This window comes from Schistocerca cancellata, chromosome 5 (genome assembly GCF_023864275.1).
Source record: "Schistocerca cancellata isolate TAMUIC-IGC-003103 chromosome 5, iqSchCanc2.1, whole genome shotgun sequence".
NCBI lineage: Eukaryota > Metazoa > Arthropoda > Insecta > Orthoptera > Acrididae > Schistocerca > Schistocerca cancellata.
In genome coordinates, this window is record NC_064630.1 from 306,846,018 (window position 1) to 306,871,712 (window position 25,695).

At 43.3% G+C, this 25,695-nt stretch overlaps 1 protein-coding gene across 1 annotated transcript in view; it reads right to left on the reverse strand.

Annotated features, from left to right (window-relative positions):
* The window catches only part of LOC126188506 (atrial natriuretic peptide receptor 1-like), an 832,550-nt gene that overhangs the window by 324,702 nt on the left and 482,153 nt on the right, over window positions 1–25,695 (reverse strand). The gene's annotated exons all lie outside the window — the stretch shown is intronic.

Sequence of the window (25,695 nt, forward strand, 5' to 3'; positions counted from 1 at the left end):
GAACCCAGTAGCTGTGACCAGTTGTCACTTGAGAAGGAACCCGACGATAATAATGAAAGTGGTTTAGCTGTAACTAGTGTTATGCCCGGTCTGGAGGCGCAGAATCGCTCAGACTACAGTAATTTGGGTCATGTTCAGCAAACTAAATGTAATGAAGTCGTGCGGTGTTTCGATTTAAAATTAATAGACCGACTGGAAAAGGCAGCTGAAAATGTAATTCAGGAAACCCCTACACACTTTGACCTAAATGTAATGAAGACAGATGTCGATCACTTTAGTTGGAGACAAATCCAAAAGGAACTATTGGATGCGTTTGAGGAAACACCTGTATAAACTAGAATAAGCCACCCTATAATAATAGTGAATATGTTGGGTATCAATGTACGTTGTCTCTTAGACAGTGGAAGTGAGGTGAGTGCCATATCTCAGTCCTTCTTTGATGCATTACCTGGTAAAGACAAGCTTACAGTAATGAGGGTATCAGGACTAAGAGTAATTGGTGCTACTGGCAAGGTGTCAAAAACGGTAAAGCAAGAAGCTTTGCTGCCCTTTGATATTAATGGTAATTTAATTGATCATCCATGCTTAATTGTAAACAATCTCAGTATTGAGGTTTTAATCGGCATAGATTTCTTGTCTAAATATCAGAGTGTTGTTGACTTTGAAAGAAGCCAGTTAAAAATGGTCTTGCCAATAACCGGAGTAATTACGGTACCTTTTATTGATAAACATGTAGTAACTAATGATGAAACTTGGGAGCTGCCTATACGAGTCCTGAAAAATAGGAGATACTGGGACGAAGGCGTTAATCTTAGTAAAAGTAAGCTAAACACAAAAGAAAGAAAGAAGCGTCATGACGCAAAAGCTGTACCCACCAGTTTTGAAATAGGTCAGTTAGTCCTGGTCAAAACCAAGGAAAAATCAAAGAAAATAAATGCAGAAACAAAGAAATTCATGTTCGTATACCAAGGACTTTTTAGGATCATAGGAAAACCACATGCCAATGCATATAGGCTAGAGTATCCTAAGAGTAAAAAGCTATTATGTCTTAGGAACGTGATCAACCTAAAGAAGTTCATAGGTAGTGAATGAATTCTGTAGGGAGAAGGTTGTTCTGTAACCTCTACACAGTGTGGCAGCTGTGCAGTCCCAGCTGTGTGAGATCGTCTTTCCTTTTCAGGTCTCACTCATTCTTCATCTTTCCTATCCACCAAAATTTCGGCTCTTACTCTCAAATACTAAAATCTTCCTGTATGACTATCAAGCCAATAATAAACTAATGAATTCTGTAGGGAGGAGGTTGTTCTGTAACCTCTACACAGTGTGGCAGCGGTGCAGTCCCAGCTGTGTGAGATCTTCATTCCTTTTCAGGTCTCACTCAATCTTCATCTTTCCTATCCACCAAAGTTTCGACTCCTTCTTTGCAACACAAAAATTTTCAGTCATGGCTATCAAGCCATGAGTTCTGTAGCCATTCTATCCACCGATCAGTGAAAAAAAACCTAATGTGACAAACCTAACAGTGACATAAACAACAAAGAAGTATGAAGTAATTAAGATACAAATGTATTTGAGTAACAGGTATGTATAGAACCCTGGTAATATTGTAAGTACAAAGTGTTGTTTTATTGGAAATGGTCCACCAACAGTAATTTAAAAAGATATACAAATTCGTGTACAAGCAGGGTCTGAAGTGACAGTGAAACCTAGTGTATGCTGTAGAGCTAACTAATTAATAGTAAAAGAGATTGCTTAGTGTTATGAAAAATATGCAGATAAGTTACAAAAATGAACTCACCTTGTGTAGCAAGGAATGACATTGTAATAGAAGTGAACAGTGTTTGTGGTTGAGACGTGAAGGACACGTCCTTGAAATATTTATAAGGTAGGAGATGGCCATAATTTTGTGTTGGGTGTGCGGTGACACACCTACATGTATTGAGGTTATGAGTTGGAGGCGTGAATGCGACCATAGGTACCCTTATGTTAGATGAGACAGAGCAGCTCATGGTGTCCTATAGGTTTAAGGAATTTAGCATTACGCTCGTCCATAATTATTTAATACACTTTAGTGGTAAGAGAGATTACCTGTGGTTTCAGCGTCCGATCGAGTGGAAATGGATTGCCACGTGAGCAAACTGATCAGCAGCAGTACACTATAGATATGAAATAAATGTGCTATCCTATGCGTTAAATGTTAATAGAGTGAGTGTTAAATAAGTACATATACTAGCAACATAATTGAGTAACATAATGGCAGACGTGAAACATTATTTATAGCTCAGCATAAATACACTTAGATGAATTAAGTACATAATTGCAGATGTGGAACTGACACAGCAGCAGAGCACCAATAAGTGGAGTTAGTAGTCAACTAAACGTAATGTGTTTTGAACACTCAGAACTGTACTATTACCACAAGTTACTCACATGTACAAAGAAGCTGAGAAGACAACTACTAATCAAATATACTCGTACTATCTCTAAGAATAAGGTAATCGAAGATGAGTCAGTGCTTTCGAAGCGCATTCTGAGGTTGAGTTTTGATATTATGTGATAGACGCAGGGCCATTTTGTTATGAACACAGAATATGACTGACATCGACAAGTACACCTTGACACTAATAAATGTGTTCATGTTGGTGATCGGTCTAAAATGTAGGACTGTTGTGAAGAGCTCGGTGGAGGGACGGAACCCAGCCGCATCGGCCGGAGGTCAACCAGAGGGAAGATGCTGTGGAGTCAACCGACGGCTGGGGGCAGAAAGGCCCTTTCTGTGGTGGTATCTAGAGGTGCAACAGCAGGAGAGCGGGATGGCGCCACCAGCCGTTAGCAGAGAGTCACGTCTGCCAGCCTGTTTCCCGCGATTTTTAACGTGGAAGTTTGCTGTTAGTAGATCTGTATTACGTGATGGGAAAGGAAATTTGTTCTAGAAGATTTAGAAGGAGAAACCAGAGTTTGCGGTTGGCTGGAGTCTTTTAGAGCCAGGGGAGTGAGAGTAAGAACAGAACGTACTAAGTTGGTGATTCGGCCGCTCTTACTCAGGGGGGAGGTAACCAGAGGAGACTGGAGAGCCTGCATTTTTTGAGAAAGGAGAGAGCGGTCCGAGCCATCGCACTGGGCGGTCTTCTGTGTGAGCGGTTGAGCTGTATAGACCTGTGTAAGAGCCCTTGGGCTGGACAGAACTTCTGTTACAGGAAGTAGTTCCACATAGAAAACTTTGTTTTTCGTTTAAGACGATTCTGAACTCCGGCCCTCGGCTGAGAGTTCTCCGTCTTGTGTCTAGCGCACAGTTTTCTTATGAGCACTTTCTCTGTTGTACACTTACATTTAAAACATTTCTTAATTTCGTCTCTTTGTCTGGTAATATACGTCTTACGTTGGTTGATGGCAGTGAAACTTGGGCTTAGCAGTTTCTGGGCAGTAGTCACCTGTCTGAGGATTTAGATCTCAGCACTGAAGACATTGCTGACTGCCACCTTGCTTGCAGCACACAATACCTCGAGAGTCGTCGCTCCATGTCAGTGGCACGCTGCCTGAGACCGTGAAATCGCCACTCGCTCCGGGATTCAGGGCAGACAGTTTAAATGAATGGTATTACTTGTATAGAGATGCTCCAATGAGGTTTCAAGTCAATTGATTGGAGTAGATTCATCAATATTTTCAGTACGGAAGCGACGCCAGCCATTTCGTGTAGGGAATCTCAGGTCGCATTATTCACAGGCGGGCAGAATTAGGCAGAAGATACCCAATATTAATTTATTGCAGTCGCTTACGTCTCTATGTGTCCACTAGACGTTCTGTACTTATTGTTCATATTCATCATATGGGCTTTCTCCTAAATAAATTGTGCTGTCTAGACTATAATTTACATTTTCAGTAGAGTGTAGAGTTAATTTGTTCATAGGTTGTGTATTTATTAAGCATCGATCAGAGGAAGTATATGATCTGTGTCAGCAGGGCGTGGGACAATGTTTCATTAACTTCACACTGACTGAAATAACACACTGAATAATTTCATATTGCAGAGCACTTTTGCTGGGTCACAGTTAATGTTTTCTCTCACCTGTACTCTAAAAAATTCCTGCAGGGGGATATTTGTGAGTGACAGGGTCACTTGCTAAGATAGCGTTTTAAAATTCCCATTGTGTAATTAATACACAGACAGATACCCTGAGTCGCTTATCTCGAAACTGCACAGTAGAGCAGTATGAAATCAACAGACACAGATAACTAAGTACAGTGAACGCCTGGAGGGAGAGTTAGAACGGACTTGGAACACTAGAAGAGACGCGGCTGTGCTTTTTATGCGTGACAGGCAGGCAGGCAGGCAGGCAGCGGGCGGCAGAATCCGGTCGGCGGCCGCTGGCTGGTGGAGGAGCGTGGCGCGCTCCCGGGGTCAGGGGTCGGCAGGCGGCGGGCGGCCAGGCGTCGTCCGTGCCTGGCATCCGGCAGGCGGCGCCGCCGACATCACGCGCCGGGCTGCGCCGCGTCGATAGCCCCCGCCGCCGCCGCTGCTACCTAATGACATTGGCGTGCAAATTCCGTCCAGCGGGGCGCCGGAGGCTGTGGGTCGCAGCTGCCCCTCGCTGCCTGACGTACAGTCCGGGGCGGTCTGCCGATTCACTGCTGCCACGCGGCTGGACCTGGCGTTCTACATCTACATTCACATCTACATCCACACTCCGCAAGCCACCTTGTGCTGTATGGCCGAAGATACTTGTGTATCATTCTCTGCCTTTCCCTTTCCTGTCCAGTCGCGAATAGTTGGGAAGAACGACTGCCTGAAAGCCTCCGTGTGCACTCAGATCTCTCTAATTTTTTTACATGGGTTTTCTGGGAGATATACTGGATGATTACAATTAACGTGCAGCTGCTCGCAGAGGTTATTATGGCGAAACTTGGTAGATATTCTAGTTTGTTGACGAGGAACTGATTTACAAGGGAAAAAAATTAGTTCCAATTTTGGCCACCAGGTGAGTAGGTGGCGCTATGAATGCAAGAAAGACGTATCGAAATGTTTCCTAATGTAACGGATTAGGAACGGTACATGGGTGGAAAAGGTCAAACAAATTAGAAAGGCATTATGTTGATTTTATTATCAATCACTGCTGACACAGTTTGTTCAATACGAGCAGTGGAGTCATCGACGAGATGCTGCACAGAGTCAGATTTGCGTCTGGTAATTAAGATTGGAACTAATATTTTTCCAGCATAAATCGGTTCTGCGTTAACGTACTTAAAGAAATCCGATAAATTTTGGGTTTTTCACTTTTCCCAGACAAACGGGGACTGTGCTCTGGGATTTGCACATGGTTAAAAGTTGTTACTTCCCCAGTATAAAGAACATTCAAACGGAGGATATATGTAGCATCTTTAGTGACACCTTTGTACCAGTTTGACATTTCTACTTTCTGTTAGTGTTTTCATAATATACCGTTTCGTTAAAATAATCCGGATTAAGCGCTGAGTACTCGCGCAGCGGGCAGCCGATTTACCGCTCTTGGGGCCTTCTATTCAGGTAACCAGGCTATGCCACGTCACATGTCGATACCGTCGCGATTGATTTATGAGCTGCGGCTGTGAACGTGGAGGACATGTAGGAGCCACGCAACCCTTACTTGGTCTGACGATAAGGACTAGGGACTGGAGGCGTTGCAGCAAAGAAACAAGCTGTCCTGCCCATGTCCCATCTGACCGCCTCTGTTGAAGCTGTTCAACTGTGTTAAGCAATGTTCCATAACTGACACTGATCCCGCCTCTGTAAAAGTTATACTTCAGCAGCCAATAACTGTTGATAATAATTCGTTATTAACAACCCTTTCGATCTTCACACCACATTCATGTGTCACACATTTATTTACTACAGCCGATACAACAACACTATCAATGTAGCGCTGTTAGTAACTTTAAATTACCTGAAGATTATCTCAAGATCAAAACTAGCAGTAAACACAAAATTATCAGAAGCTCTTAACGGTTGAAATATGACATTTTCCACATGCCTACTCGCTGTGGATCGTCACCTGCACAAAATACGTCGATAAAGTCAGTTACACATATTTTTCATTAGTGTTAATAATGATGTAGTATTTCTGAGTTTCTTCAATATAAAGTCGATATAAATGTTTCTGTAATCTCTTAGTTTAAATCTGCGAATATTATAAAGGCGCACTCTGTTGCCGAGAACAGATGGACGTACTCTTGTAACGAAGAAACGCGTAATTTTCGACAGCAACACACTGGTAAATAACGTGTCTATGCAGACAAAAACTTCCAGCATAGGACTAAACACAGACGTTACAGCATGAAAAGCATACATCTTGTTATTATATCTTTTTTAAAATTATTGTCATGGTTTATTTAAAGTATGCAATAGCAAAAACTGAAAATTAAGAAACTGCCGCTAGAAAAACTCACGTGAATAATTTTGGACAGAAATATTGTAACAACCAATCTGAATAGAGTATGAGTACGAGGCTCTGAGCACTATGGGACTTAACATCTATGGTCGTCAGTCCCCTAGAACTTAGAACTACTTAAACCTAACTAACCTAAGGACAGCATACTACACCCAGCCATCACGAGGCAGAGAAAATCCCTGACCCCGCCGGGAATCGAACCCGATGAGTACGATTGACTGAAATCAGCAGAATAACTGTGAAACGATGTATGCACGACAAAATACTGTCAGCTTCTTAATCCAGCTTGAACGTTGACGAAATAAAGATTGTTTTATAAAAAAATAAATTTTTTACAATGTAGCATAGTAGTTTTTGAAGAAAACGTACTAAATATTTTATGTTGGTTAGAAATAAGGTGACCTTCCTGACAGTTACATTTATAGCAATTTCGTATAGAGAGAGCAATTTTCTGCTTGGTCATCAATAAAGCTCTAAATGCTCGATCAAATAGTATGTCATTTTGTACAGGGCTGGGCACAAGTATGGTTTGATACATGCATTGTTTTGTACGTACAAAGATTATTCTATTATTTTTAGCGTATAAATACCGAAACGATTATAAACTGCAACGCATGTCTACGAAACACCGTCCCACGTGCACTCGATAGCAAGAAAAGCAGACCACACTTGACAGCCAATGAGTAGGCCGCACCGGACTGTAGCAACCAACAAAGCGTTGCTGTGTCGCAGGTCCCCTAAACCCTTTGCAGTACAGTCGGTTGACTATACACAATGGGTTCCACAAGATAAGTGGTTCAAATGGCTCTGAGCACTATGGGACTTAACATCTGAGGTCATCAGTCCCCTAGAACTTAGAACTACTTAAACCTAACTAACTAAGGGCAACACACATATCCATGTCCGAGACAGGATTCGAACCTCCGACCGTAGTGGTCACGCGGTTCCAGACTGAAGCGTCTAGAACCACTCGGCCACACCGGCCGGCGGTACCACAAGAGATTACCACAGAACACTGCATTCATTCCAGATGACAACTAAAGTAGTCGTCGTATAAAACATATAGAAAACATGTTGTTAGTGATGATACAGTCCTTACCGCTTGAAGGTTAAACTACATTACAATAAGAGACACTGCAGACGTCTTATCACATTCATTAGATGAAATGACCAGGTGTTATTCGTGATCCGAATCTGAATCCACTGTTAATCAAACGAAGCTTTCTTATCTGCCCAGTCTCGACTAGACATAAAGAGACGTAAAATATCGAAAGTTTCACCAACATCAGTTCACAAGGATGAATGTCCGAACTTGGGAATAGATGACGATTCCTTTAGCACTACACTGGGAACCGCATGAAGCTTATACACTCCTGGAAATTGAAATAAGAACACCGTGAATTCATTGTCCCAGGAAGGGGAAACTTTATTGACACATTCCTGGGGTCAGATACATCACATGATCACACTGACAGAACCACAGGCACATAGACACAGGCAACAGAGCATGCACAATGTCGGCACTAGTACAGTGTATGTCCACCTTTCGCAGCAATGCAGGCTGCTATTCTCCCATGGAGACGATCTAGAGATGCTGGATGTAGTCCTGTGGAACGGCTTGCCATGCCATTTCCACCTGGCACCTCAGTTGGACCAGCGTTCGTGCTGGACGTGCAGACCGCGTGAGACGATGCTTCATCCAGTCCCAAACATGCTCAATGGGGGACAGATCCGGAGATCTTGCTGGCCAGGGTAGTTGACTTACACCTTCTAGAGCACGTTGGGTGGCACGGGATACATGCGGACGTGCATTGTCCTGTTGGAACAGCAAGTTCCCTTGCCGGTCTAGGAATGGTAGAACGATGGGTTCGATGACGGTTTGGATGTACCGTGCGCTATTCAGTGTCCCCTCGACGATCACCAGTGGTGTACGGCCAGTGTAGGAGATCGCTCCCCACACCATGATGCCGGGTGTTGGCCCTGTGTGCCTCGGTCGTATGCAGTCCTGATTGTGGCGCTCACCTGCACGGCGCCAAACACGCATATGACCATCATTGGCACCAAGGCAGAAGCGACTCTCATCGCTGAAGACGACACGTCTCCATTCGTCCCTCCATTCACGCCTGTCGCGACACCACTGGAGGCGGGCTGCACGATGTTGGGGCGTGAGCGGAAGACGGCCTAACGGTGTGCGGGACCGTAGCCCAGCTTCATGGAGACGGTTGCGAATGGTCCTCGCCGATACCCCAGGAGCAACAGTGTCCCTAATTTGCTGGGAAGTGGCGGTGCGGTCCCGTACGGCACTGCGTAGGATCCTACGGTCTTGGCGTGCATCCGTGCGTCGCTGCGGTCCGGTCCCAGGTCGACGGGCACGTGCACCTTCCGCCGACCACTGGCGACAACATCGATGTACTGTGGAGACCTCACGCCCCACGTGTTGAGCAATTCGGCGGTACGTCCACCCGGCCTCCCGCATGCCCACTATACGCCCTCGCTCAAAGTCCGTCAACTGCACATACGGTTCACGTCCACGCTGTCGCGGCATGCTACCAGTGTTAAAGACTGCGATGGAGCTCCGTATGCCACGGCAAACTGGCTGACACTGACGGCGACGGTGCACAAATGCTGCGCAGCTAGCGCCATTCGACGGCCAACACCGCGGTTCCTGGTGTGTCCGCTGTGCCGTGCGTGTGATCATTGCTTGTACAGCCCTCTCGCAGTGTCCGGAGCAAGTATGGTGGGTCTGACACACCGGTGTCAATGTGTTCTTTTTTCCATTTCCAGGAGTGTATGTCTCCAAAATGTATTTACTTTTTAATGGCAAAAAGAAGGTGTTTTGCGCTACGATCTGCTTCACAGGGATACGTCCCACGCAGTTGACATTTATTGCCAACAAATGAGATGGCTTGCAGTAGTAGAGTAACAGTGGGACCTGTAAGACACCACCAAAGAGCTTGGTTGGCCAACACGACTGCTGCACATCTTCTAATCTGGCAGCTTCATGTGTTCACCTTTCTTGCCACTTATCGATCAACATCAAGAAAGTTAGTTTTTGTTTGTTTCGTGTTGGTGACTACACTTTAAACATGACTTAACCCAGAATCAGCAAGTCACTACAAGTGTGTGGTCGGAAAACTACCCACGCTTCATCAGACGGTTTCTAATAATGAGGTGGAATATATTGTAGCCAATTTCTCTGATATTTATGACTGTTTCGTTCAATAACCTAACGGGAAACGCTATTAATATGCAATACACTAATACAAGTGGTGTGTCATCATAATACTTGAAACCTTTTGTCATACTCAAGTAGCTTTGCTGGACTACAACGCAAATACGCGAATGTGGCTGTGAGAGTAGTTGTCGAATGAAACAAAGTTAACAGTGATACAATTTCATTAACAGATTTGCGTATTTTCAGTAGCTGCTCTGCAGTATTTCATGTTTCTTACCTCTAGATCTACTGACTACTGAACATAGCGGGACGTCTTGTGATGACCGAATTTCTAAAGATGATGTTCTGAATACGGTGTAGCTGTTTGTAGCTCTCACAGAGGAGGTGAAATGCTACTCTGGCGCCAGTTTAGAACTGAGAGCTACTACCTTTTGCTCTTTACAATGCTTCGATGTTTTCATGGAACAAGCGACCAACTGCAGCATTCATCGCCTCTTCATTGCCCTTGTGATGGCTGATACAGATAATTTGCAATGTAGACAACCAGATTAATTGTAGTCGCTGCGTGAAAGTAATCCCTCCGAATAGTAAACATTTATTTGATAAGTCAATGACACACCAAAGAGGAATTCATTCAGAATCTTTGATTGGTATTCCATGAACATATCAAATGAATCTCGCAAGATAATTCTCTGTCATTCAGGAAGTAACATAACTATCCGAGGGTCACCAGACATATTCCACTATGTTGTCATGATCCTAGAGGCAACGTCTTTCTTGAGTGGTAGCAATGATGTAGCGCCTTAATTACTTTTGATATGACGTCTTGAGGAGTATTCTAGTATTTACAAGGAATGAGAAGAATGAAAAGTTGCACAGACCACGCAATACATACGAAAGTAAATAAACGTTATCCACTGAGTTACAGATCCATTTTATTGACATCGACATGTAGCAATGTTCCAATGTTATGAATTATCCTGAAATATACTACCCATTGACAGCAAATCAACGTGAATTTGGAAAGCATCACTCTTTTGAGACGCATCCGGTACTTTCTTCACCTGACGTAAGGCGTACATGGGCTCTCAAATTATTACGTATTTAAGAGTTCCAAAAAGGCTTTTGATATCATTCCTCTAAGCGGCTTCAAACCACGTTGCTTTCCTTTGGAATATCGTCTCAATTGTGTAACTGGATTCGAGATTTCCTATCTGACAGGCCACAGCTCGCAGTAACTTATGGAACGTCACCTAGTGAAACGGAAGTGATGACTGTTAATCCTCAAGTAAAGTGATGTAGTTCTTCTGCTGTATCTAATATATACAAGAAATTAGGCAGACAGTCGGAACATTTCTCTTGTGGCAGATAGTACTGCTGCCTCATAAACTCCTCGGGAGAGCAAGATGAATTTCAGAATCAAGTTGAAAATATATCTTCAAGGTGCAAAACGTGACAATTGACCCTAAACAACTAAATGCGTGAGGTTTCCACACGCATACCGAAACAATTACGTTTAAGTTCAGACACACTTAAAGGTTGTCTATTCAACTAAATGTGTTGGAGCTACGATCGTGAACTACTTAAACAGGAACTGTAAATTGGGATAATCCTGTGGAGAAGTAAGTCCAAAGACCGCGTTTTATTTATGGAGTACGTAGAAGATGCAACAAATCTATTAAAGTGACCGCCTACAGCACACTTATACTTTCTCTTTGTGAATATTCCTGCGCGGTATGGGATCTCGGAGTAGGGCTCGGGAAGACATCTCGAAAATTTTCAAAGAAGGGCTGCTCGATTTTATTTGAAATAGGAGATATTGTATCACGAGTTAGGATGTAAATCATTGAAACATAGGCGTTTTACATTGTGGAGAGATATTTTCACTAAATTCCAAGCTGGTTGTTTCCTTAGTATACTTTTTGGATCTTCTAAGAGTTGTATCAATAACCTAACATTTGTTTCACCTTTACCGGAACATGTGATGTTTCCCAGTTACGTTGTTTATATTAATAACACCTAGGAGTTTCGTTAGATCTATTACTCTCAAATATGTTTTACTTATCGATTTCTCGAAGCTTGACGACACCTACTTAGTAATCATGTGGAGAACCTCACACATTTTATTGTTTAGAGTCAGTTGTCATATTGGGCACCGTGAAGATATATTTTCAACATCATTTCACATTTTGCTTTGCTCTTCGAAGGAGTTTACTAGACGGCAACATTTCCTGCCACAAATGTAAGAGAGATGTTCTGATTGTCTGCTAAATGTTGTTGTTGTTGTTGTCTTCAGTCCTGAGACTGGTTTGATGCAGCTCTCCATGCTACTCTATCCTGTGCAAGCTTTTTCATCTCCCAGTACCTATTGCAACCTACATCCTTCTGAATCTGCTTGGCGTATTCATCTCTTGGTCTCCCTCTACGATTTTTACCCTCCACGCTGCCCTCCAATACTAAATTGGTGATACCTTGATGCCTCAGAACATGTCCTACCAACCGATCCCTTCTTCTAGTCAAGTTGTGCCACAAACTTCTCTTCTCCCCAATCCTATTCAATATCTCCTCATTAGTTATGTGACCTACCCATCTAATCTTCAGCAGTCTTCTGTAGCACCACATTTCGAAAGCTTCTATTTTCTTCTTGTCTAAACTATTTATTGTCCATGTTTCACTTCCATACATGGCTACACTCCATAAAAATACGTTCAGAAACGACTCCCTGACACTTAAATCTATACTCGATGTTAACAGATTTCTCTTCTTCAGAAAGGCTTTCCTTGCCATTGCCAGTCTACATTTTATATCCTCTCTACTTTGACCGTCATCAGTTATTTTGCTCCCCAAATAGAAAAACTCCATTACTACTTTAAGCCTCTCATTTCATAATCTAATTCCCTCAGCATCACCCGACTTAATTCGACTACATTCCATTATCCTCGTTTTGCTTTTGTTGATGTTCATCTTATATCCTCCCTTCAAGACACTGTCCATTCCGTTCAACTGTTCTTCCAAGCCCTTTGCTGTCTCTGACAGAATTACAATGTCATCGGCGAACCTCAAAGTTTTTATTTCTTCTCTATGGATTTTAATTCCTACTCCGAATTTTTCTTTTGTTTCCTTCACTGCTTGCTCAATATACGGATTGAATAACATCGGGGAGAGGCTACAAACCTGTCTCACTCCCTTCCCTTTCTCACTGTGCTGAATAGTTTATATATATTAGAAGAAGCAGCAGACCTGCATCACTTTACTTGCGGAATCACATTCCGTTCCACTAGGTTACGTCCCACCAATTACTGCGGTCTGTGACCTTCCAGACAGGAAATCTCGAATCCAATCGCACAACTGAAGCGATGGTACATAGAAAAGCAATGTCGCTGGTAGCCGCTTGTGAGGAATGATATCAAAAGCCTTTTTGGAACTCTATAAGTACGGAATCAAATTGAGAGCCCTTGAACACAGTACGTCGTGCAAATAGAGTGGCAGCTGTGTCTCACAATAATGATGTTTTCCAAATTCATGCTGGTTTAATGTCAACAGGTTCTAAATGTAGGGGTTATTCACAACGTTGAAACGAAATGGATCTATAATTCAATATTTTATGTTTATTTTCTTTCGTATGTATTGCGGTGGTCTGTGCAATTTTTAATTATTCTCCGTCACCGTAAATACTACAATAATCGTCGTAATGTCATAGAAAAAGTGATTAAGCCGCCACATGGTTGATGCCCAAGATACATCTGTCCAGGACTTTCTTTAGCCCTTTCTCAAGAATTAATCGTAAGCACTGTATTCCTTCTCGTGTGCCCACTTATGAAGCCAAACTGTTTGTCCGTGATCGTTGCATTTATCCACCTTACAATGACAGAAGTCAGGCAGGCACATGTTAACTGAGGATCCTAGAGAATTGGCAAACAAAATAAGCTTACAGATTTCAGATATAATTCCCATTTCCAGACGCGAACAAGAGCCCCGCTGCGCAGCAAGGAGAGGTACGGAAAATTTACAACATATGTGATAGAGAGAAATAAAGGAAAAAAAGAAAGAAGGAAATATCGGTGTGAAGTGAAATACAGTAAAAAGTGAGCTGCGTATCGATACAGGTTTGCCTTCTGTCACTATCTGTGAGTGCAGCCTAGTAAACTAGTCCGATGGCGTCTCGCTAGAGTGCGCGACCTTCCCAGTCTGTTGGCTTTCACAGCGCTCTCTGCGTAAGCTAGCTCTCAATGGTATTAGAGTTCATGCTGCGAAGCCCATGGCAAAGACAGGCCACGGCGCTTACGTTACAGTACGTGACACTACAGGTCTTACGAGTGCTACCAGCCATCTGCGGAGGGGAGCTATTTCAGATGAGTTTAGTACTATGCTCGTTTAAACGCTTTCAAGATCTCGGTAAAAGACAACAATTCTAAGACCTTTATTGGGTAGCTTTTGATTGATAGATTCGTCTCCATGATTTCTACCTCACCATTTATGGCCGTCCTATCCATCTACCCGCAAATAACTTGGCCTCCCCATCTCCTTACCATCCAACACAAAGCTCACAACAGAGTCCGCCTCCTGAAACTCCGGCCGGACATGAGGTCTGCATGGCTCTGAGCACTACGGGACTTAACTGCTGTGGTCATCAGTCGGAACTTAGAACTACTTAAACCTAACTAACCTACGGACATCACACACATCCATGCCCGAGGCAGGATTCGAACCTGCGACCGTAGCGGTCACGCGGTTCCGGACTGTAGCGCCTAGAACTGCACGGCCACTCCGGCCGGCGAGGTCTGCATCCTTCCACCATCCTTCTTACCTACAAATCTTTGATCCGCCCCATCCTTTGTTATGCCAGCGTTGCTTGGATTTCCGCCTCTCTCAGGTTCTATAAAGCCTTCCAAATCCTCGAACACCATGCACTCTGCCTCGCCTTCCCCATCCACCTTTCATCCCCTACATGCATCCTCTACCACCTCATCTCCTTCCCCCACCTTATCCTTTTCCTTGAACACATCCGCACCCTATATATTGTCCGCCGCCTCGATCCCTCTCACCCTCTGGTGTGTCCCTTCCTCTCTTCCCCCAGCCCTCTCCGCGCCTTTACCGTTGCGTCCCACCCTCTCTCCATCTCCACACCCTCCGCCTCCTTTCCCAACGCAACTTCCAGCATCTATCCCTCCAAGATGATGAGTCTCGCCCTGACGTCTACCCTTCCTACCCCACCTTCCTCCTGCCTCCTCCTCAGGGCTCCCTCTCCTCCCCTCTCCTGAGCGGCTTTCCCCTCCTACGCCCCCTCCCTCTCCTGTGCTCCCCTTCAGTGTATCTACACTCCCTCCTGCCTTGTCTTCCCTGTTCATCTCCCACTCCACCTGTCTCCTGCCTCTTGGTGCACACCCTGACACCCTTACTCTTTTCATCCCGCCCCCTCCCCTGCTGCACCTGCTCTCTCCTCCTTTTCCATCCTCTCAGGCCTCTCCCGCGGCAGGTCCCTCCTGGCAGTTTTATTCATCGTCATGTGTACTTCGTCTCTCCAAACTGTCTTGTTCTGGACTGTTTTTAAAACTGTGGCCAACGTTTAACCTGTGTGTGTGGGACTTCAGTGTCTTTTGTGTGCTCTATGAATCGTCAACTGTGTTTTTTCACTTTATTTCGAATTTTTTAATTGCCCCTCCCCCCCCCCCCCCCCCATGAACGTATTCATGTCAGTGTATTTTTACCTACATTATCTCGCCTTACTGTATTTTTATGTCCCCCATGCCCATATGGGGCAGGGGAATGGAATCACAATAAAGGAAAAAAAATGACATATTGACTTCCCCTGGTCCTGTACGGAGCCGAGCGTTGGCGAAGTATGGTAGACGAGGCGACTAGAGTAATGTTACGTTGCGGGGCCTGATTTCTTGTGGGCCCCGTCGTGCTTCAGCTGACGAGTACAAGGGACGTGGCGAACCGCGGCGGTCCGTCCGGTGTTCGCACCACCAGCTCGTTGGAGACGGTGCACTCGCTGGACTGCATTTGGAGAGACGTAATGCATTTTGAAGGCTCCGGGGAATGTCAGACGAAGCCGGCTAGCTCTAAAGAACTTGCTGCTGGTGACTTCAACCCACGCACCGCCAGCGTATTATCGAACACAATTTTCTGAGAACGCTCTCGGAATATTCGCCTTCAGCTTTCGGTGTTCCTCAGTCAGTGACTGGTGTTTGTACAATTTTACTGCCAGACAGGACGGTGTCTACTAGCTCTAGTGGTAGCTAATATTATTAGTAAAATTCTGAACCATTGCTGTTGCATTTGTCTATCTTATGCTAAGGATCTTGGCTTTTATTATGGCATGTTTTGGTATTTAATATTACTGCCTTTAAACACTACTAGGAACCCAACCCAGCTAACATTAAGTATCTACATACAGAAAACTTGTGTTATGTAGAGTATTTTGTTTCCGAGCCACTGCATAGAGTTGTGAATAAACTTCAGAGAACAGCATTAAGTAACTAAATATCATTACTTTTACATAACTTACGCGACGTAAGCAGCGCATAGCAGGAAAATTGTATGGAGACGTGACTGTTACGTGTTCCGTACTCAATTGGCGTTTGTTGTGATGTCTCATGGCAATGATGGAAGCACATCGTGATCTCACTTCTAACGAAGTAATGAATGCTACTGACGACGGATGTCAAATTGAGTCCATATTTTTAGGTTTCCAGAAGGCTTTTGATACCGTTCCTCACAAGCGACAACGGAATATCGTCTCATTTGTGCGATTAGATTCGTGATTTTCTCTTAGAAAAGTCACAGTTTGTCGTAATTGACGGAAAGCCACGAGTGAAACACCTGTAATATCTGGCGTTGACCAAGGAAGCGTTATAGGCCCTCTGATGTTCCTGATCTACATAAACGATTTAGGATACAATCTGAGCAGCTCCCTTAGAGTTTTTGCAGATTGCGCAGTCATTCACCGTTTTGTGAAATCATCAGACGATGAGAACTAGTTAGTAAATGAATCAGATAAGATATCTGTATGGTGCGAAAAGCGGCAGTTGATTCTAAATAATGAAAAGTCATCTTAAGGAGTACTAAAAGGAAACCGATAAATCACACAAATATAAGGGCTGTGAATCCAATTAAGTACTTAGGGATTACAATTACGGATGTATTAAATTGAAACGGTCACACACGTAATGTTGTGGGAAAAAGCGAACCAAAGACTGCGATTTATTTGCAGTATACTTAGAAAATTCAATAGGTCTACTAAAGAGACTGCCTACACTACCCTTATCTTTTCTCTTCTGGGGTACTACTGTTTGGTGTTGTATCCACTTCAAATAGGATTAACGGAGGACGTCGAAGAAGTTCGAAGAAAGGCAGTTCGTTTTGTATTATCCTGAAATAGGGGAGAGATTGCCATGGATAAAATAAGCGAATTGAGGCAGCAATCGTTAAGACAAAGGCATTTCCCTTTGCGACGGGATTTCTTCATGAAATTTCAATCGCCAAGTTCTTCCTCCGAATGCGACCATATTTTGTTGGGCCCCACCTACATAGGGAGAAATGATCATGTAGTAAAATAAGGTCAGATCTTGCACGGAAAGATTTGTGTTCGTGTTGTTTGTTTATTCCGTGCGCTGTTAGTGGTGGAACGGCAGAGAAATAGCTTGAAGTTAGATGAACGCTCTGCCAGACAATTAATTATGAATTGCGCAGTAATCATGTAGATGTAGAGTAGATGTGAGAAACATGTTTACAATCACTGTACATATTGCATGGGAATCTTAGGTGGTATGGGTGTATGTGTACGTGTTTGCGTGCGTGTGTGTGTGTGTGTGTGTGTGTGTGTGTGTGTGTGTGTGTGTGTTTGTGATTCAATATGTGTTATTGGAGGATAGCATAATTAGCGCAAATAAAAAAAAGTGTTAAGCACTCCTCTTGTGAATCTTGGTACACACAGTGATGCATTATTGAGACTCATTGCCGCAATTCTTTATCCTGGACTCTTTTATGGCAGACTTCTGTGTCATACCACGCAAAGAATCACGTCCCAATCAAGGTCTGAATCAAAGAAAAAGGAAATCTGAAAGCTGAGTGGTATGCTGTAGTGCTGAAGCAGCTTACTGTGTGTAACAAAGCAAAGCTGCTGAAGAAGTTTTCGGAAAACTTTTCACTTGTAGAAAAGAAAACAGCACGTATTTTAGATTTGCATTCTTTTTCGTCAAACTGTTGTTCTCAGACGACTGCAGGGGGACTTTTGGTTTAAAATATTTGATTATTTCAAATTGCAAGTCACAGCCTTTTCGTTATTGGTGATATTTATTACGATACTTAAAAAATGAGTAACTCACTACCTAATCTTCGAGGAATTTGCAGTGGCAACAATTTGTAATTCTCAGGGCCTGCTGCGTAAAAAATAATTTATTATGTCTTTGAAAGACGTTAATCTGCAGCGAATTGAGAATACAAATTGTGATTGCTCATCTGAGAGAAGCAGAAATTGACAGGCCGAAATTAATGCTAGACAGAGTGAAAAAAGTGAGCCAGCGAGGGTTTGTTGCAACTACTTCTCAATTTCAAGCTACATACCTAACCGCTAGAGCACCACATCAGACGCATATCAGTTCCCACTTGATCTTTTTTTTATTGTACTGTGTAGTGTGTGCTTAAGATCATCCTTGATGACTTATTCTTCTGGGATGGGATGTAAGGATAAAAGGAAAACAGTTTATTCAGCTAGATTTGGGCACTCAATGGTCCTTTAGCCTGCTGTCTTTGGTGATGTCTATCTCCTGTGGAGGGTGAGATGTGTCTAGGCTGTTACATGTGACTGCTTCTTCGTGTTATGACAGATTGCCAATGGGGGGTGAAACGTTATTGACTTCGGTACTCGATACTTGTGCCATCTTGCAGGGTTTACCGTTCCTACCGATTCTAATTGTCGAACTTCATTTCTAAGGACATCGATTTTGACAAAAACTCGTAGATGCTTGTCATGGGCCTTCTCTTGTGTAGTGGTCTCGTGGAGTGCGGTGCGGATGTTGACTTTCTTGTCCACCGTGGAGCTCCTGTGATCCATCGCTAGCAAATGTTTTGCAGCGCTTGGAGTTTGTTGTAGTTGGAGATGCACGTAGTTCCCCACGAGGTGGAGCCATATAACATTGTGGGTTCCACCGTTATCTTATACAATTGGAGTTTAGTCTTAGGGTTGAGATCCTTACTCTTCAGGAACGGAATCAATGACCTGGCCATCTTCTGGGCTGCCGTCTTTTTGTCGTCAATATGCTGCGTAAAGAGCAATTTTTTGTCAAGGTTGACACCGAGGTACTTCACTCCCGGCGACCATGGGATAAATTGATCAGCTATTTGGAGTCTGTCGTTCAGAACTGGTTTCCTCCGTGTGAACATAACGGCTGCCGACTTCGTCCGGTTGATCGTTATCTTATTTTGCAGCGCCTAGCGTTCCATTACATCAAGTTGCAGTTGCATCCTAGCGATTAGCTGGTCTAAGTGTCGTCCAGTCGTCAGAAAGGCCGTATCGTCCGCATAAAAACTCGCCGTAACGAGGGGAACTGTTGGGGTGTCATTTATATATAAGTTGAAAAGCAGAGGCGAAATGACAGATCCCTGCGGAATTTCATTTCGGAGTTTTTATTGTCGACTCGGACATACAGTTTCCTGTCCTGCAGAAAGTTGTCTATGAGTCAAATGTAACAATCCGCAATAGAGATAGTGCGATGTAGTTTGCTGATAAGGTTGGGTCGCCAAACTTATCGTATGCTTTTTCGATGTCAAGCAATACACCAATTGTGAAGTGCTGCTTGTTGTATCCTTCTTGTATCCGTCCGCTGATACTTGATGAAGGCAGTGCTGCTCTCTCGAATTATGTCGACCGTTCGCTAGGTGGCAGTGGCATCGTTTTCACAACTCAGCTTTAGTTAATAATAATTCAGACAATTTGTACGAAATATTTATAAATTATGCACTACTAGCACTCCCGAGAAAAGTGTGTTTCCCCTGCCATCTGTACGTATGTGCGCTAGGCTCTCCTGCAGATCTGGCTGTAGGGCTGCTGGGTGCTACGGCGGCATTGATTCTTGCAACCAGACGGTGGAAAGTGCGGGAGGGGAAGGGAAGGGGAGCAGTTTACGAGCGGAGCGGCGCCCACGGCTGTGCTCGCTCGCGGCTTCCGGGGGAGTAGCCGCTGGGCGCTAACTGCTCGCTACCGGTGAGGGGGGGGGGGGGGGGGGTTATGTGGAAGTCCTCCGAACCAGCAGCATGCCGCAAGGTGCGCTCAACCCTTACTTCCGCACGCTTCCCTCTCTCTCACACACAAACACATGTTCACACCCTACGTGGCGATGTGTGGAACTACGTACATGAGTTCGCTTTGCTACGTTTCGAATTTTTAAATGGAGCAGCGTCAACCACAGGATTGCACTTCCCCGCGTCGCTGTTTACGTGTCGTAGTTTCCTTTATTTTGTTTTATTTTATTTTCTAATTTTTTTTGGAAACACTGAGGGGACCAGTTGCTCGGTGTAGCATTAAGAAACGTAACTGGGGTTGGGGGTGTGGTCTACAGTAGCAGGTAGTTACCTGTTCTCCCTGCACTGTGCCATATTGGACTAGAATATTTATGTTTAGTTTCGGGCTAAATTGTGACTTACCGATGTCAATGATTTCTGTGAATGCTATTTTTCGGTAACTACGATCTTTAGTTGTGGTTTGCGCAGTTCACAACTTGTAACCCCGTGGAATCCCTGTGGAACGTTAATATATGATTTCTACGTTTCAACCCCACAGATGTGCGGTTAGTCGCAAGCAATAACGAACAGCCATTGGCAAATACTTCCGCTGGCGTGGTGGAGTGTTGAACTGCTTCAAGTGCAACGGAAGTGATATGCTCTCACCTATACATACATACATACATACATACATTAATCCTTATTCCATAGATAATGAATACGACATTTCGTAACGATATGGAACGTGTCACTTTAAAATAAGTTTTCTTTACACAAATTAATTAATTAACCAATTTTTTTACAGTTACTACTTCATATCTAAGAATTCATCTATTGAGTAGAAGGAGTTGTCATTCAGAAATTCTTTTAATTTGCTCTTAAATGTTGCTTGGCTATCTGTCAGACTTTTAATACTATTTGTCAAATGACCAAAGATTTTTGTGGCAGCATAATTCGCCCCTTTCTGTGCCTAAGGGAGATTTCATCCAGACTAGTGAATATCATTCTTTCTTCTAGTTGCTCTTCGCTGTTAATTTTTAATTGGGGTGGGTTGTTAATGACAAACCGAGCGTTTCAATAGTGTGTCACTGAAGTCCCTATGCGATTTGAAGGGATTATATGAATGTGAAATACATTGCGAATGAATAACGAAAATTCCCTGCTCCTCTTGTTAAGGCCGTTCGATAATCCTGAATTTTCCACCAAGCAGTTGTTGATAAGAACTTGGTTAGGTGCTTTAAGGTTGATGGCGTGGGAGTGAGAAGAGTGGGAAGAAAAGATCTTCCAGTTAGAAGCTGACATCCAGAAGAGTTTAAGTGCAGTTCTTGAAGATACACACAAAACTTTACCTGTGTATTCTATTGCTGAAAAAAAAGTCCGCCTTATGAATACAGTGGTGTTAAAGATTTCGTAAAATTTACATAGAGATTCCCCCCAACCTTCTTCGCATTTTCATATTTCATGTACGATATACGTGTATAATAAGCATCAAAATAGTCTACAGGGAGTTGTCCATCCCCTAATATACGTATTTTGATTTATCTTGCAGTTTTGTTTTTTATGATGAATAATACATTGTGTTTAAATACGGTGCGAACGTAAACGTTAGGCTACACTATAGGTCAAACCATTACCACAACTTCTATTTGGCATTCACATTCGTTGGCTTCACTGAGTCTCTAGCCAAACATATCAGTGCTGCTGCGAGCTGAAATACCAAGTGTAAATTATTTCGCAGAGCAAATTGACTTCTTGGTTCACTTCTTCGATTATAGTTACGTTATACATCCACAAACTGAAATGCAACGTTCTTGGAACCAAGTAAGAACTGCAACCAACAAGAGAAGCACGCCGTTGAACGTTAAATGCTGCTTTTAGTTGCTACTAGTGACTTCTTGTTGCGACTGAAATCACAGCAAGCTACTGTCATTATTGAGAAATCTGCGTCTTCTGAATCATTGTGATTTTTTAATAGATACGTGATTTACTGCCCACACCTAAAAATGTTCAAATGTGTGTGAATTTCTAAGGGACGAAACTTCTGAGGTCATCGGTCCCTCGACTTACACACTGCTGAAACTAACTTAAACTAATTTATGCTAAGAACAACACACACACACCGACGCCCGAGGGAGGACTCGAACCTCCGGCGGGAGGGGACGCGTATTCCGCGAGATGGCGCCTCAACCAGCGCGGCCACTCCGCGCGTCCCTGCCCACCCCTATTTACACTACAGACGGAGCAGAAACACGCGTTAACTAATGAAATCTGTCGGTTCCTTTTCAAAGGAACGTCTCCGTCATCTGTCTTAAGCTGTTTGAGAAAACCACGGAAAAGGAATTTTAAACACCGTACTTCTGAATGCTACACCAGTCGTGAAGTCTCATGTCATTGGGAACAGTGGGGAGCAGATTGTGAATGGCAAAAGGTTCTAAGGAATGACTGAGGAATGAATGCAGAACAGACGACTGTTGTTAACATGTTGATTACTTGCAACTTCCTGACAGATTAAAACTGTGTGCCAGACCAAGATTCGAATCGGGACCTTAGCTTTTCGTGGCCAAGTGCTCTACGAACTTCTTTCTTACACTTATCTGTTGCTAGAATTACGTGTGAATGAAATGAAGAAAGACTACCGGAAGGGAAATTCGACCCGCATATCTCGCGCTTATGAAACTAAGGGCTTAGCATTTTTTTTTGGGGGGGGGGGGAAGGGGGGTGCATTTCTTCTTCTGTAACGTCATTATACAGTTCCTCCCACTCGTAGAGGCCATTATACATATCCGCTATTTCCTCTGCGTTTAACTGTGGACTTCGCTTTACACTCTTATTGTTGATGATTTTGATTTCACCGAAAGCTGTTTTGACTTTTCTGTATGCTGAATCCGTCTTTCTGATGGCCATTTATCTTACAACGTCTACACATTTTTTCTGCAGCCGTTTCACCCTGGCTTCCTCGCAGTTCCTATTGGTTTCATTCCTAACTTATATTACTGTATTCCTCTCTTTCCCTGAACATTATCAGTACCTTTTCTTTCGTCAATGAATTTAAATATTTCTTCTTTTACACAAGGTTTCATTGCAGTTATTTTTCTTGTACCTATGTTCCTCTGCCCATTCTCTGTGTTTGCCTTTTGCTGACCTTTTCAACTGATCTGCCTCTCGTGGCATTCATTATTGCAGTATCTACAGCCTTAAACTTCAAATGCATATCATCATCCCTCACCAATTCAGTATCCCATTTTTCCCATATTGATTCTTCCAGGCGATTCTGTTACACTTCATTCTAGTCTTTATCGTTACTAAATTGTAATCCGAGTGTGTATCTGGATACGGTTTAAAATCTAGTAACTGATTTCGGAATCTGTTTGACCATGAAGTAATCCTTCTGGAATCTCCCTGCATCTCCGAGCCTTTTGCAAGTATACTTCCGCCTTTTGTGATGTTTGAATAATATATTCGCTTTTACCAGCTGAAATTTATTGCAATACTCAATTGGCCTGTCTCTTCTCTTATTCTTAATACCAAACGCACATTCTCCAGTAACTGTGTTTTCTATTGATTCCCCTAACACCACATTCCAATCCCCCATGATAATTAGATTATCGTTTCCTTTATGTAAGAAATTACCCTTTCTATACCCTGATATAATTTCACTGTCTCCTCATTTTTCTACTTGGGACTTCGGCGTGTATACCTGAACGCTTGCTGATGACGCTGGTTTGCTGATGAGAACAACGCTGTCACTGAACTGTTAATAGTAATTCACCCTCTGCCCTAACTTCCAGTTCATTAAGGATCCTAGTGCTGTTACACTATTTTCAGCTACTGCTGCCATTACTCTATTTTCGTCTGACCACAAAGTATCATCCTTTCCTATTTCACTTCACTGACTTCTATTGCATTTCTCTTTTCAGTTTTCTCTAGTTTCCATACCACGCCCAAAGTTCTGACGTCCACGTTCCGACTTGCAGAATGTTAGCCTTTCATTGGTTTTTTGATTTTTTTCTCATATTTACTTCCTCCTTAGCAGGCCCCTCCCGACATCCAAATGAAGGACTAATCTGGAATCTTTTACCAAATGAGAGATCATTTTGACACGTTTTCGATGACAGGATCCTACATGTCCTGGAGATACATATTATGTGTCTTAAGTGCAGTGGTTTTCATTGTTTTCTGCGACATCATATCGTTGATAATTCCTTATGTTTTCGTCTTTTATGGGCAGTTTTTCACCTCTGGGGCATTCATTTGTCCTAGAAGTAGTGTTGAAACTTCCGTCCGCTGCTTCGCACTCTTTGACAGGGCCGTTGGCAGAACGAGGATCACTCGTTACTCTGGAAATCTTCAGCCACCGTTGCTGGTGATTTTTATTGCTATGTGGATGAAAAATCTGTGGACAGGCAGGACAGTCAAGGATCCCTTCATTCCTCAAGAATATAAGTCGGTATGATGCTCTCACGCCTCTTATATGCCAATGGTTCAAACTTTCTCGAAGCTCGAAACTTTTCGAAAGTCTGCATGTGTACGTCCTATGGGTATGCTGCGTTTCGTTTTCCTGAAGAAAAATTTCAGTAGCATTAGACAGACCCACAAGCCATCATGTACTGACAAGCACGGGTCTATGGAAGGGAGGGGCGTGGGGCAGACCGGAGTATCTGCCCGGGCCGGTAATGTCAAGGGGCACCAAATCCATATTCTTGAAGAAAAAAAACCTTGTTTTGCAAAGCGCCTAGCATCCAGCGCACGTTTGTATATTGATTATTTATATGATTATTTGAACACATTCTAAGTTTATTTCTGAACGAATCATAAGTTGATTTTTGAATGCCGCCAGTGAAATCCCCTTTGCATCTAGAAATAAAAAATAAAAAACTTCCCGCAGACAATAGGGACAGGGCTACACGATCTGAGCCGAATAAACCCGAACGGGTGAATGCCAATTGCTGTTTGTATATGTTGTTGATTGGGTGTACGAATAATCAGCCAAATCCATGGATAATGACTACCAGAGTGGAAATAAACGAATAACACCGAAAACAGGCAAGAAAGATCACACATAATAAAAAATGGTTCAAATGACTCTGAGCACTATGGGACTTAACATCTCAGGTCATCAGTCCCCTAGAACTTAGAACTACTTAAACCTAACTAACCTAAGGACATCACACACATTCATGCCCGAGGCAGGATTCGAACCTGCGACCGTAGCAGTCCCACGGTTCCGGACTGAAGCGCCTAGAACCGCACGGCCACCGCGGCCGGCCACATGTTATCTTCTCGGTGTATCCAAGAAAATGAAATTTTGGCAGAAAATTCTTGAAAGATCGCTACACTACTAAGGACTAGTTGTACAGTCCCCGGTTAGCAGCTGCCTGAAGTTCATTTCTCGGAATAGCGCGGAAATGCGTTATACGAACGTGCAATAATGCCGAACCGGAGGATAAACGCTGGATAACTGAACCGGTGATTCTGGCAGGGTTTGTGAGGTTAACCGGAGACTAAGTTTTGACAATGGCAGGAATAGTTACAGAATTAGTGATGACAAGATTGTTTGTTAGAACGAGGAAGGAGAAGAAACGGAGGCGTCTGACAAATTATAGGGAAGAATGTGACTATTCCAAAGTTATATAAAAATTTTGTACTGCTATTTCTCGATATCATGCTTGAGAATCTGGGGCATGTCAATGAAATGTTGCGCTGTTTCCTAATATAAAACTTTTTCGAATGGCTCTGAGAACTATGGGACTTAACTTCTAAGGTCATCAGTACCCTAGAACTTAGAACTACTTAAACCTAACTAACCTAAGGCCATCACACACATCCATGCCCTAGGCAGGATTCAAACCTGCGACCGTAGCGGTCGCGCGGTTC